Here is a 16,199-nt window from a genome sequence, read left to right on the forward strand (position 1 = left end):
ATACTGTGTGCTGTTGTGTTGTGTGATTGCTGTGTATTGTGTACTGCTGTTGTATATAAAGTGCTGTTGATTGCAGTTATTGTGTATTGTGAACTATATACTGTATAGTGTTGTTGCACAGTATATTGTGTGCTGTAGTTGTGTAATGTGTTCTGGTGCATGTTTCAGATTGTGTATTTTTTCAAAATATTTGGTGTAATTTCTGCAGAATAAGTGAATAATCTGTACGTGAGTATTTGTATGTCAATGTTTGTTTGTGCGCTCATCCTTGTGTATATGTGTGTGTGTTTAGAGCAGTTATTGGTCTCCATTTATGTGTTGTCATGGTGATATGTTACACAGTGTTACCAGAGAGAGGGATGAAAAGACAGTTATCATACACATGCTACTGCTAAACATAATTGCTAAACACATGCTAAGCATAATTACTATTACACTATTTCATTCTTCTGTGGAACACAAAAGGACATATTTTAAAGACTGCACTGGTCGCTCTTTTACATGAAATTACAATGAATGATGAATGAAGCTTATAAGCTTAAAAAAGGATGCAAAATCACTGTAAAAGAGGTCAATGCCCCGTTTTCTAAGTCTTCAGGTCTTGGGCCGGGTCTTAGGTGGTCTAAGATCGGTCTGGGTCTTTGGTCAGAGGGTTTGATCTTGACTCCAACAAATACTGCAGAGACAGTGCAAGAGATAATCCTTTTCTATTTAGAAATAAAGACACATTCAGACCAGCCATCATTGACAAAACAATTAGTCTAGAAATCTGATGCTCACAGAGTTTTGTCAGAGTGCTCATATCTCCTAACACTGGGGTCAAAAACATCGCACTGCATGCATACAACATCAAACACTCGATTATACTGCAATTTGTGTCTGTCTGGCTGCAGTCATGTTGTATGAACCATACAGAGGTCGAGAGAATTAGAAATGACAAATTGATACAGCAGCCTTTAGTGTCATCTGTAAATACAGCTAGCTGATCAATAAGAATATAAAAGGAATTAAACACCCACATGAGTCAATACACTCTTGTGTAGTCTTTGAGATTACAATAGTCTCAAAGAATATACTCACAAAATACACTTTGCAGAGGCGTAGACTAAACATTTCAAACTTAAAATGATATGTTTCCAAAACACTTCACAAATGTGTAAATTAATTCACAATTGCAATAAATGACTTGATGTTACTATATGGAATAAATTCACTATTATAAACACAATTCCAATTATCCTGGGGACACAGAAGAGTGATCAAACTGACGATAAAATCCCTTTTTTAAGGTTTCTATCACTCAAAAATAATGGCATATACAGGGTGTCATTTTGGTTATTAAAGCTCCTTGTTTGTGATTTCAGATATCAAAGTGTATGACACAGATTAGTACAGTCTGTCACCTCAAATTCATGGCTAGTTTTTGTGGCATCACTGGCGTGAGGAAACATTTGTTTAGTGAAGCGTTTGGATTCGTCCCTCGGGCTCAAGCCCAGAGTGGATCTGAGAATTTATGCTCTGCCATTGAGACTGAATGACTTTAAACCAAACTGCCTCTAAAATACATCAGAGTTTCAACCATTCAAACTTTAAGAGGTGCTTAGCCATCTGTACACACATCATGTTTCTGTGGGGGTGTGTTAGAGTGTATATTTATACACAGTGTGCATGTGTAAACTGAGTATAGTATGCTAAGTGATGCTGCAGGGATTAAATGAATATTAATAACCCTTAATTGAATGTTAATAGTTCTTGATTTAATGTTAAAGGAATAGTTCACCCAAAAATGAAAATTTGCTGATCATTTACTCACCCTCCGGCCGATCTTCTTTCTTCATCAGAACAGGATTTAAAATGTTTAGGATAGTATCCCAGATTTTTAGCTTCTTCCAATGCAAGTGAATGGACACCCATATTTGATGGTCCAAAAAGTACATTTAGTCAGCATCAAAGTAATCCACACGACTCCCGCCGATTAAGTAATGTCTTCTGAAGTGAATCAATATGCTTGTATCCAGGGCTCAGCCCAGAGACATACGTGTATGTATCATTATACATATGACACACTTTAAAATATGTTTACAAGTTACTTTGGCAAAGAGACAATTTTAAAATGAAGTAAATCTTTTAATAAAGAAACTTTTCAGATCTACCAACGGCTTTATTCCACAACTACAGACAATATATATCATGTAAATTTAACAACAGCTGGACAGAAGAATTTAATTTACTATCTTGAAGCCATATCGACAATGCCAATTCCTTTTGCAAAGTGTGTTGCACTGATTTTAATATCGGACTTGGTGGGAAAAATTATGTTACTCAGCACATGAAATCACAGTGGCACAATTTGTATGTATTTAGCCCGCCCCTGTCATCCAGCAATTAATATGAGGTAAATTACATCTGGTTATGGTAGCTAGTGAAGTGTTGCTCATTAGAATACTGTATAACAAGCTATTATCTAACGATAAACTTTAACTAGAGCTGGCTACATAAAATACCACTATTGACTAGATCAGGGGTGCCCAGTACGTCGTTTGCGATCTACCAGTCGATCGCAAAGGCAATGCTGGTAGATCGCACAAAATTTAAATGTATTTCGTTAAATTTTAATACAAATAAATATAATGTTTTTCCATATTTTATATTCTGTCTGACTTGCACTTGAAGAGTACAATTTGACCTGGCGGGATTTTTGTTTATTCAGTTGCCGTGACAACTAGGTTCGTGCCTTCCAAGGGCTTCTGAAAACAGAGCACGAAATTGCGATGCTAGCAGTTTTTGATGCTAGCTACCAGCAGCTAATGCCCAGATTATTCAGTGCAAGTCATTAGAATAAGGTAAATGCCCTGGCTATTTTTTTATATTGTGCTGTAGGTGTTTTGGGTTTAGAGTTAAAATTGAATGATATCAACATTGAACATTATTATATATTTTTTTAATTAATTAGAAGATGAATTCCATGTAGGCATAAATGCAGTAGTCCCAACAAGCATTTTTCTTTTTTTAAACTAAACCGTTTTTTTTAGTTGGTAGATCGTATTGAGTTGTTCATTTAAAAGTAGATCATCACGTAAAAAAGGGGGCTCAATTTGGATGGTGTGGCAGGAGAAATTCAGTGTCAACTGTCCAGCATGTCTGTAATGCTGGTGAAGTTCGTGGTGGACTTGGATGATCGATCGATTACTGCGATGGAGTCGAAATTCGCTGAGTTGGTTACAAGAATTCAAGAAATTGATTGAGTATCTGGAGTCATCGGAGAGGGAATTAGCTGCTAATCCGCTAGCGACCAAGACAGACTTGGAATGCATTTGGGAAAAGTTGGAAGACCTTGAGAATCGTAATCGTAAACATCAGATTTGTTGGAATTTATGAGCATGAGGAAGGCTGAGATATGGTAAAATTTGTAGACGAGCTCTTCCCGAGTCTGCTCGATATAACAGGCAAAAAGCTGGAAATCGAGCAAGCTTCCAGAGTTGCGGTTTGGAGATCCGCTTAGGGAGACAGACCCTGATCAATTCTGGCCAAATATCTGAGATCATCTGATAAAGATCTTGTGTAAAGGAAGGCTATCTTGGAAGAGCCACAACATTTTCTTGTTCCCAGACTTTTAAAATTCGACAGGAGAAAATTTTGATTGATTCAAGGAATGTAAGAAACTCTTACATCAATGGAAGATGATGTTACCGACCACATTGAGAATAGGTACCAAGGATGGCCGTAAAATAGTTACATGCCCACAGCAGGCATTGCCTTTCATAGAGACAATGGGGTGAGTAAGCTATTTGGTGATTTTCCTGTTGCCCCCAAGTGAGTGTGACTTGCTGAGCATACACTTTGCCTGAGGAAGCTGGGCACCTTTTTGTTTCTTTTTATGTTGGTTCCACCTAGCAGCTGGAGATTGTTTTGTGGAATAACACTTCTTCGGGACAGTTGTGGATGAATCTGCATGTTCCTTGTGTTTGTTCTGTGGAGTATTTTTTGAAGGATTAGGTCATCTGCTGCACTCATGAACAGCCAGCTCACAGAGCATTCGTTTGACTGTCCGAGGAAACTGATTAGATGTTTTTATTTTTTATTTTGTGCTGGTTCCCCTAGAGGCTGGAGTTTTGTGGAGGAACACACCTTTGAGACAGTTTTGTGAATTAATCTACATGTTCTTTGTGTTTATTCTGCCTATTGTTTGCAGTTTGTATTTTCGATTTTCTTCTGTTATGTTATTCTGTGTCACATAATTTGTACTGAAACACTAGACTCAAGCAATCCGATGGCAAAGTTTGAGTTTAGAGGGATGGACGCCAGTTGGCGCTGTCATGCATGGGTTAATGCGCATGTTTTTCTTTTTTCTGTTTGTTTGGTTTGGGGGGAAATTTGGGCTTTGATTGTTGCACCAATGTGGAATGTGATCTTTATAATTGTATTATTTATTTATTATTTATTATGTGAATGGTTTGGGGCAGCCCATGAAAAGAAAGAAGGTTATTTCTTTTCTTAAGCATAAGAAATATGATATAGTGTTTCTTCAAGAAACTCATCTTTGCCGCTGGAAGCTGAACATTTGGGAAGCTATGGGGTTGACATGTTTTCTTTATTGTTGGCTCAAGTAAGAGCAGGGGAGTCATTACATTGATAAGTAAACATATACAATTCAAATGTCTCAAACAGATTAAAGATAAATTAGCAAAAGTCATTATTGTTTTAGATGAAATTCAGGGAAAAAAGAATATTTATGCACCTAACACTGATGATCAGGGCTTTTTTATAGATCTTGAAGGGAAGTTGAAAGCCGCTGGCACCCCTCATGATATAATATTGGGAGGAGACTTTAATTTATTGATGACTCAGTCCTTGATCATAGTGAAACAAAAGTATGAAAGCCCCCTAGAGCAACAGTGACGCTTCACAGGATGTGTAAAAATCTTGCTTTTACAGATATTTGGAGACTTTTGAACCCATCTGGTATGGACTATACATTTTTATTCATCAGTCCATAAGATTATTCTAGAATAGATTTTTTTTAAGTCACTCATTTCATCTGTTGTTGTTTGTTCAATTGGAAACATCTTAGATCACACCCTATTGAGTTAAGAGGTGTTGCCACATATGGAGAAAAAGAAATCATATAGCTCTTTAACATATCCCTTTTGCCAAACCATGATTTCCAACAAATGCTAAAGGCTGAAATCAATGTTTATATGGAGACCAACTGGTCCTCAATATCCTCTGTGGGCGTGGCTTGGGAGGCAATTAAGGCAGTCCTTAGGGGTCGGATCATACATTATGCCTCATTCATCAAAAAAAAATCCAGAGCACAACAACTCGTGGAGTTGGTAGGGAATATTAAAAGTGCCGAGGCAGAGCTGAAATACTGAATGATGTCTGATGGCCTGAACCTAACTGAAATACTGATATAAAAATATTTTGTCATGGAAGGTGGAGTTTTGGTTATTCTTGGCAAGACAGTCATACTTTGAATGAGAGGACAAAGCATGGAAGCTTTTGACTAGATATGTAAAGTAGAAAGAGTAAAAACTCTTCTACCATTCCCTCAGTAAAATCTGCTGGTGGTGACATTTTTACCTCGGCCATTGATATTAATAATGCTTTTAAAGAATTCTATCTTGATCTCTACAGTTCCACATCTTCATCTACTGAAGAGGATATTAGAAATATTGTGGAACCATTAGAGCTTCCTAAACGGATGACTGGAGCAAAAAAATTCTCTTGATTCTGAGATAAACTTGGAGGAGCTTGGCAAGGTAATTAAGGCCTTGCCTACAGGCAAGGCTCCAAGGCCATATGGCTTTGCTGCTGAGTTTTTTAGATATTATGCTACAGAAGTGGCTCAACATTTGTTAGAAGTTTATACAGAATAATAAAAAGAATGGAAAGCTTTTGCCAAACATGACACAAGCCTGGATCAGTCTTAATAAAGGAAAAGTCTTAAAAGAGACAAAGATCCAAGCGAGTGTAAGAGTTATTGTCCAATCTCCATTATCCAGATAGACATTAATATATTGTCCAAAATTTGGGCTAACCAAATAAAGTTATGACATCTCTTATTCATATAGATTAGGTGGGGTTTATTCATGGCCACAGCTTTTCTGACAACATTAGGCATCTCATAAATATAATGTGGTCAGTGGCGAATGATCAGATCCCGGTCGTGGCCATCTCACTTGATTATCTTTTTAAGACTTGGGAAATATATGTGTTCACAAATACTTTTATTAGATGGATTAATTACTTTATAGACACCCGGTAGCGGTGGTACAAACAAATTGATTCATTTCAGATTATTTCTTTCCCCATAATTGTCTTACCCTGGAACCATTAACACCTGCTATAAGAAGGGAAGATGATTTTCCAGGGGTGGTGGTGGGAGCATAAGCTTTTGCTTTATGCAGATTATATTTTATTATTCGTCTTTGACCCAACTAGATCTATGCCTTTGGCTCTGACAGCATACTGCTTAGTAACAGCTTTCCAGCTGGGTGCCTTCCAGTGGCCCAAACAGGGCAATAAATATTTGGGTCTTTGTGGCTGGGCCGGGCCAGAGAGAGATGTACAGGCAGCTGTGCGACATCTGTGTGTGTACTTGTCTTTTGGTTCAGTTTTGTATCAAACTATTATTTATATTATCAAGCAGGTTCTCGCCTCCTTTCCATTGAACCTTGTTACACTGGTGCCGAAAGCCCAGGAAGGGGGAGGGATGATGTGTGGGGAGCCCCTCACTTCTCCCCACTGCCAGGGGCAGGGGAGACCCCTTCCGTCCACAGGAATGCGGTAGGGCGTTCTGTCCGGCGGGGGCCGTAGTCCGTATTTTGCCTCAAGCATATGGCGGAACACTAAATTATTGTATTAATAGGTTCCCTTTCTAATGGTCAGAGTGGATTGTGAGGGGGGTTACTACACTCGGTGACCTATATGAGAGTGGGGTGATGAGATCTTTTGAAAATGTTGTTACATTTTTTGGGATTCCCAGATCTCAGTTCTATAAGTATTTACAGATATGCCACTTGCTCTGTATTGTTTTTGGGAGTAGCACACACCCCCTAAAGCGGCAGATACTCTGGGAGAGGTGATTACTGCTTTTGGAAAAGGTCATGAGGCATCAGTGTATTACTCCCTGTTAATTCAGAGTCTAGGAGACACAGCTTTAACTTCTCTCAAGAGATTATGGGAGAAATCTTTAAACTTGGTATTGGAGGAGGGAGCGTGTGCCAGGATAAAAAAAAAAGTAAAATCTGTATCTAGAGATGCAAGGGTGAGCCTTATGCGATTCAAGATTTTACAAAGATCTATTGGACCCCCTTTAGATTTTATAGGCTTGGCCAAAAAGAAACACCCACCTGCTGGTGATGCAGATCAGAAGATTGAGACACAACCCACGTTTTTTTGGGGTTGTGGTAAGATCAATAATTTTGGTTGAAGGTACAGTTTTGTGTGTAATGTGTTGGACACTAAAATTTAGTTTTGCCCCAGACTCTGTATTTTGGGAGATGGGGCGGTCATAAATTTGGAAGCTAAATACATAAAAAATTGGGTTTTGACCAGTGTTATGATTGGTAGGCAGGTTATAGTTTATAATGTTTCAAACTATGTTTAACTTGACACTGTAACGGTTACCTTGTCTAGTTTCTCCGTTGCCCTTTGTTTGTCATGTTCTGTCACTTTTGTAATTCCATAGTTTTCACTTTTGTCCCTTGTTTTGTTCCATAGTCTCCTTGTCAGCGTTCGTGTTCTCTGTCATTGTTTTCACCTGTCCCTCGTTAACTTGCCTTTTTCCTCTGTTTATTCCCTCGTCATCTTGTTGGAGTTCTGTCTGTTCATTGGTCCCCTGTTCCTGTGTTCATGTATTTATATCCTGGTTTTTGGTTCAGTCCTTGTCTTTCGTTGATTGTATGTGAACGTAGTTGTATCCTGTTGATGTTCGCTCCCATGCCTGTGTTCCCGTGTTTTGTTTTCATTTTGCCCATCGTGGTAGTTTTGTTTGTTCATACCTGTTCGTTTCCATTCATGTCAAATAAACCCCGCATTTGGATCCTCATCCCTTGTCTGACTCTGTCCTCAATCGTAACCGACACAGCAACCTAAAAACACTATGATGTAACACAACCAAAGTATGGTGCTCCAAAATTGTCCGCCTGACATTAACGTGTCCTTAGAAAAGCTCTTATAATAAATCTATCTCAACCAGATTCAACTGCAAAATGGATTACTGTGGACTGAAGGCCAATGATATTGTTCTGTTATATTTAAATAAACAATATATTGACTTCTAAAGACACTTCTTTTATTCACTGATCAATGCTTTACTAGTCTGCCACATTAATGTAATGCATTTTAATTATCTGAATTATACTATTTATGATATATTCTATTTTCTAATTATTAATTCATTATAAAGGCATTTTATTTCGAGGCCTTTTTGCTAATTTTTATATGTGATTGATTCAATTAATTAGCATATGACGTAATTAATTTGATTAAAATGAATAAATAGTCGAGTATACAAACACATAAAAAAGTTTAATAGATTTCTTAACATTTAGAATTGAATTTCAACCTTTGAACCTGTTTTTTTTTATTTATTTTTTTTTATTTTTTTTTTTATGAAAAAACTAGCACTATGCATAAACAACAATATCTACATTAAAAATGACAAAAACACATTTGTATTCACACACGTAGAAACAGACATTCCAAGTCTTCTGAAGCTAAACACTTTAAATAATGACAGAATTCTATTTTTGGGCAAACTGTTCCTTTAACAACGACATGCAAATTTATGATTGCAGGATTAAAGTGAAAAAATAAGTTTCATTGTTGCCCACTTCAGGCAAAGACACAAAGGAAAGTCTAATTGTAATATATGAGTAGTGTTTTTACTAGTCGACAACTCGGTTAGTCGATTACTCATGCACATCCCTAAAATTCAGTACACAATACATTTGTGTTATGCTTTGACATGTTTACCCTGAAATACATCATGTTATGGATGTAAACTGAACTTAGTTATTTTATATAATGTATAGTTCCGACCCTGAATTCTGATTGGCCGAGCCGCGGATTCAAAGCCGTTGTAAAATGGACGTAAACACACACCTGACAGCACGTTCATTAATAATGCGCTAAGTATCTACAGTGGCAAGAAAAAGTATGTGAATCATTTGGAATTAGCTGGTTATCTGCATTTATTTTCCTGCTGCATCACCCAACTTCTACTGTGCTTCAGCTGGCGCACAGCCACCTTTAAATTATCCTGTAGAATATCTTGATAAACTTGGGAATTAATTTTTCCCTCGATGATTTCAAGTGGTCCAGGCACTGAAGCAGCAAAACAGCCACCTATCATGATGCTCCCTCCACCGTACTTCACTGTTGGTATGATGTTTTGATGTTGGAATGCTGTGCCATTTTTTACTCCATACGTAGTGCTGTGTGTTCTTACCAAACAATTTCAACTTAGTTTCATCAGTCCACAAAACATTTTCCCAGTAGCATTGTGGAGTGTCAAGGTGGTCTTTGGCAAACTTTAGGCACGCAGCAATGTTTTTGTTGGAAAGCAGCGGCTTCCTTCGTGGTGTCCTGCCATGGACACCATATCTGTTTAATGTTTTCAAAATAGGAGAATACCAGTTCCAATGATTCCTTCAAGTCTTTAGCTGTCACTCCAGTTTTCTTTTTTACCTCATTGAGCATTCTGCGATGTGCCCTTTGAATCATCTTGGCTGGACGGCCACTTCAAGGGAGAGTAGGCAGAGTACTAAGGCCTCATTTCCACCTGGTATTAAGGTCAGCCATAAACACAGGTCTAAATGGGGTCTAAACCGCTTTGTGATCGTATCAAAAAACAACATACATATGTGGTCAAAAACATGTGTCCACATCGCATTTGAGGTGTAAATGCTAATATATCCTGTATTCGTCCTGGCAGCATTGAAGTGCCACCCCTCACCTATCAATCAACCTCTGTATTGAAACAAGAGTTTAAACGTTGCCACTTACAAATGGCTTTAAAAGGAAATAACTGTCTGTCTAATATCAACACAGATGGGATGGACGAACACCAGAAGCACCTTTAATACAGGTAATACATTAAAATAATGGATAATTCTGCTTGACATATTTCATTTGTGCTAAGATTAAATTCCAACCGCATCTGGTAGAGACAGTGCGCTGTTTTTATAAGCTTTCTTTGTCTTATCTAACATTGTTGAGGTTTAAAATAAAGCCTATGTCAACATGGAACAGAGACCCTCCGCTCCAAATCCAAACACAAGTGTTAAAAGAAAACGCTTTTAAGTGACCAGGTGTAAACAGTGATGTGTCTCACCTGACCATATGTGAACGGATCACCCGAGACACATCGTAATACCAGGTGGAATCAGGGTCTAAATCATTTCCATTTATAGAAATTTTGTCTCACTGTGGACAGATGAAAATCTGATCTCTTCAAGATAACTTTGTAACCCTTTACAGCTTTATACAAAGCAACAATTCTAGGCCGTTGGTCTTCTGAGAGCTCTTTTTTTGCAAGGCATGGTCCACATTAGCAGATGCTTCTTATGAATAGCAAATTCAAAATGTTTGAGTGCTTTTTATAAGTCAAAGTAGCTCTATCCCACTCAAATTATGAAATCTAATTTCATTAATTGGATGCCATGTGTGGAGGTGGGGCCATGGTCGAGCGCTGATTTGTGAATGGAGAGTGAGACCGGGAGATGAGAGCAGTAAGGAGTTACACCTGTGGGCAATTTTACGAACAGCTGTTCTGTGTTGCAGTGAGAGATGACAGAGATCAAAGGGAGCTGAGAGCCACAGAGGGGAGAGGGGTGACACATGCCATTCTGTGTGTGTGTGTGTGTGTCAAGTCAAGTCAAGTGGTTTTTATTGTCGTTTCAACCATATACAGTTAGTACAGTACACAGCGAAACGAGACAACGTTCCTCCAGGACCATGGTGCTACATAAAAACAACAAAGGACCAACACAGGACCACATGAGACAACACAACGAAATAAAATACCTATATAAAATACCTATATATACCTATATAAAGTGCACGTGCAAACATGTGCAAACTACGGGACAGTACAACAAATTACTGACAATGAACAGGACAATAGACAGTGCAGCGCCGACCAGTACTCAGTAGTGCAAAAAGATGACAGTTTCTAAAAACGTACACATAACATACTATGAGATAATGTTCTATGCACATAGCAGTTATTGAGGTAGCAGACAGTTATAAAGTGACAGTAATTAAAGTGCAACTCAGGACACGTGTGTGTGTGTTAAACCAGTCTCTGAGTATTGAGGAGTCTGATGGCTTGGGGGAAGAAGCTGTTACACAGTCTGGCCGTGAGGGCCCGAATGCTTCGGTACCACTTGCCAGACGGCAGGAGGGTAAAGAGTTTGTGTGAGGGGTGTGTGGGGTCGTCCACAATGCTGGTTGCTTTGCGGATACAGTGTTTTTTGTAAATGTCTTTGATGGAGGGAAGAGAGACCCCAATGATCTTCTCAGCTGTCCTCACTATCCTCTGCAGGGCTTTGCGGTCCGAAACGGTGCAAGTCCCAAACCAGGCAGTGATGCAGCTGCTCAGGATGCTCTCAATAGTCCCTCTATAGAATGTAGTGAGGATGGGGGGTGGGAGATGTGCTTTCCTCAGCCTTTGAAGAAAGTAGAGACGCTGCTGTGCTTTCTTGGTGATAGAGCTGATATTGAGGGACCAGGTGAAGTTCTCCGCCAGGTGAACACCAAGGAATTTGGTGCTCTTGACGATCTCCACAGAGGAGCCGTCGATGTTCAGCGGAGTGTGTTCACCTTGTGCTCTCCTAAAGTCAACAACCATCTCTTTTGTTTTGTCGACATTCAGGGACAGGTTGTTGGCTCTACACCAGTTCGTCAGCCGCTGCACCTCCTCTCTGTATGCTGACTCGTCGTTCTTGCTGATGAGACCCACCATGGTCGTGTCATCGGCGAACTTGACGATGTGGTTCGAGCTGTGCATTGCTGCACAGTCGTGAGTCAGCAGAGTGAACAGCAGTGGACTGAGCACACAGCCCTGGGGGGCCCCAGTGCTCAGTGTGGTGGTGGTGGAGATGCTGTTCCTGATCCGGACTGACTGTGGTCTCCCAGTCAGGAAGTCCAGGATCCAGTTGCAGAGGGAGGTGTCCAGGCCCAGCAGGTTCAGCTTTCCAGTCAGGTGCTGGGGAATGATTGTGTTGAATGCTGAGCTGAAATCTATGAACAGCATTCGAACGTATGAGTCCTTATTGTCTAGGTGGGTGAGGGCCAGATGGAGGGTTGTGGCGATGGCATCGTCCGTTGAACGGTTTGGACGATACGCAAACTGCAGTGGGTCTAGTGAGGGGGGCAGCTGGGTCTTAATGTGCCTCATGACGAGCCTCTCAAAGCACTTCATGATGATGGGTGTAAGTGCGACGGGACGGAAGTCGTTGAGGCAGGACACTGAAGACTTCTTTGGCATGGGGATGATGGTGGTGGCCTTGAAGCACGTTGGAACGATGGCGCTGCTCAGAGAGATGTTGAAGATGTCGGTAAGAACATCTGCTAGCTGGTCTGCACATCCTCTGAGCACTCTGCCAGGAATGTTGTCTGGTCCAGCAGCCTTCCGTGGGTTGACTCTACGTAGAGTTTTCCTCACATCTGCCGTGGTAAGACAGAGCACCTGGTCGTTGGGAGGAGGGGTGGTCTTCCTCGCCACCACGTCGTTCTGCACTTCAAACCGAGCGTAGAAGTCGTTCAGTGCATCTGGAAGGGAGGCATCTTTGTCACAGGCAACTGATGTTGTCCTGTAGTTGGTGATGACCTGGATGCCCTGCCACAAGCGCCGCGTGTCACCGCTGTCCTGGAAGTGACTGTGGATTCCCTGGGCGTGTACGCGCTTTGCCTCTCTGATTGCCTGTGTGTGTGTGTGTGTATGTATAATTTGTTTTCAGCTTACAGTAAAAAGAGAAACTGAATAAACGGAGAACTGAGAATTTACCTGGCTCGCCACTTCATAATTTAAAGGAAAACAGGAAATGTTTTACAGTGGTGCCAAAACAAGGAACATTTGAGGAAAAAACACCTTCACAGAGTCCTCGCCATTAGCCAAAGTCATCGAGATTCTTGCCGGTATCAACCAGATACAACATCAGGCCCTCCTGAACGTGTGGAGCAGGAGCAGTGCCTGCCCCAAGCCCAGGCAGAAGACCGATAGGTATTGTTGAGATTGATGGCCCAGCGAAGTTCTCCAGCTGCAACCGCAGCCATAGCCCCGCCTCACATCACACTCGAAAAGATGGGGAAACAAGATGATCTAGAGGCCTTTATTGAGCTCTTCAATCGGGCGGCTGAAACATGGGGCTGGCCCAACACCCAATGGGCAGCCTGATTACTGCCCTTGCTGTCCGGGGAAGCCCAGCTCATGGTCCAACAACTTCCAGTCGCTAACGTCATACAGTATGCGGACCTCAAGCAGGCCATCTTGCAGCAGGTCAGCAGTAACCCTGAACAATACTGGCAGTGCTTCTGTAAGCCGTACGTTGCCTTCGTCGCACAGCTTTGCGATAAAGTGTGTCCAGTACCATCGCTCAGCATCACTGACGGAGGAAATCCAGCTGGCTGAGTACCATTTGGTGGTGTATTCAGGGGCCGGCAAGCCCCCTGCAATCATTTTCTCTCCTTATACCTCCTTACACCCTTCTCCCTCCTCTTCCTCTCTTCCTATACCTGCACCCGTAAATGGATGGCATTCCTCAAAAACCGGCACCCCATTCTTGGGGTTTTCCTAACCCGCCGGCTTCCTCTCTCTCGCCTTCCCCATAGGTTGGTGACGCTGCTGCCAGGGGTGTGGGGGTAAAGCCTGGGTCAGTCTCTTGTCACTATGGGTAACCCAGACATTTTCAGGACCAATGCCAGGCAATGAGGTAGGGACATATAGGCTACCAGGGAGTATTCAAGGGGGTACATACCAAGCCTTAGTGGATTCAGGATGTAATAAAACCTCTATCCACCAATGCTTTGTTCAAGATGAGGCTTTGGATTCAGCATGGAAGGTACAATGTGTACATAAGAATGTGCAAAAATATACTTTAGTGGCTGTCAGAATTCAATTCTGGGTACAAAAGCATATTATTGAGGCTGCAGTTTGTCCCCACCTCATCCATCCACTAAACCTGGGTACCAATTGGCCGGCATTCCAAAATTTTTTGAAGGGAATGTGTGTGTATGGGTTCTGCAACAGTGTAATATGATGTGGGTTATGTAGTATGCTAGCTGGGGAGGCGGTGCTGGGCCGTCCTCGTCAACTCCACCTCAAGCTGACGTAAGGGAGGAGGAGGGTTCGACTCTCCCGCCCTTGAGAGAGATTCCCATAGGGGATTTCCCTCTGGGGCATATGCAGGACAAAACCCTTAAGCATGTATTTGACCAAGTGAGAGTAATTGATGTGCAGCAACTTCAACCATTGGTTGATCTCTCATACCTGTATTTCACAGTTATAAAAGACTGGTTGTATTGTGTGACGCAGGACCCTCAGACAAAGAAAATACAACCCAGTTGTTAGTACCAAAGAGCCATTGGGAATTGTTATTCCAGGCAGCTCGACATAATCCAATGGCAGGCCATTTAGGGCAAGAGAAGACACTAAACCGTCTCATGGCCAATTTCTGTTGGCCGGGCATTCGCAGGGATGTTCGTAGGTGGTGTGCAACATGGCACGAAATTCAACAGGTAAACTCACTGGCTAATCCTAAAGTGCCATTGCACCCTCTACATCTACTGATTGGGGTTCCCTTCGAAAGTATTGGTATGGACCTAATTGCTTTGTATTAGTTCTGGTGGATTACGCAGCAGTGCCTCTCCGCAACATCTCAGCGAAGTGTGTTGCAGAGGCACTCTTCAAAATGATCCCCCGAATGGGGATCCCAAAAGAGATCCTCACTGACCAAGGCACTACTTTCATGTCTCGCACTCTACTTGAACTTTACAAATTACTGTGGATTAAATAGATTCAGACCAGTGTGTATCATCCTCAGACAGACTGACTGGTCAAATGTTTTAATAAAACACTTAAGAACATGATTCGTAAGTTCGCTGCCGATGATGCTGGGAATTGGGATCAGTGGCACAAGCCCCTATTATTTGCAGTTTGAGTGGTCCCGCAGGCCTCCATGGGATTTGCCCCCAATTAAATTACTGTATGGACGTTGACCATGTGGCGTGTTGGACATCTTAAAGGAAAATTGTGAGGAGGGACCTTCACAGTCTAAAAACAAAATTCAGTACGTTCTTGACATGAGCGCAAAACTCCACACACTAGGGTAATTATCACAGGAGCATTTGCTACAGGCTCAAGAACGGCAGTCCCAACTGTATTATAGGGGTATTCGGTAACGAGAGTTCGCACCTGGAGACATAGTACCCACATCGAGCTCCAAATTACTTGCCAATTGCAAGGGCCGTTTGTGGTCACACTGCGAGTTGGGAATATTGACTATGTGGTAGAACGAACAGATAGAGGTGGAACATGGCAGACATAAACCCATGGCTTTGGCAACAGTGATTTCAGAGAGGGAGGAGCTTGGGCAAGAGGTGAATTTAAAACCCCAAAATCAATTCACCCCTGTCCCATGTGGAGACCACCTCTCACCGTCCCAAATCACGAAGGTTGTCAAATTGCAAAGGGAATTTTACGACTTGATTTCACCTCTGCCTGGTTGCACAAATCTCATAGAACACCACATTCAGACGACCACAGTGGTAGTGGTACGCAGCCGCCCCTATAGATTACCCAAACACAGGAAACAAGTGGTATGGGAAGAACTTAAGTCCATGCTCGATATGGGAGTATTAGAGGAATCCGTCAGTGACTGGTCCAGCCTGGTGGTTCCAGTACCTAAGGGCGATGGGTTGGTTCGGTTCTGTGTGGATTTTCTAAAAGTCAATGCGATGTCTAAATCTGATGCATATCCAATGCCTCATATTGATGAACTGCTAGATTGGTTTGGCATGGCTCGCTTTTATTTGACACTGGATTTGACAAAGGGATATTGGCAGATCCCCTAGACCACAATATCCCATGAAAAAAATAGCATTTTCCACTCCGTTTGGATTACATCAATATGCGACCCTTCCGTTCGGTTTGCTTGGGGCCCCTGCTACGTTTCAGAGGCTTATGGACA

Source organism: Xyrauchen texanus, chromosome 2, assembly GCF_025860055.1.
Source record: "Xyrauchen texanus isolate HMW12.3.18 chromosome 2, RBS_HiC_50CHRs, whole genome shotgun sequence".
Classification (NCBI taxonomy): Eukaryota; Metazoa; Chordata; class Actinopteri; order Cypriniformes; family Catostomidae; genus Xyrauchen; species Xyrauchen texanus.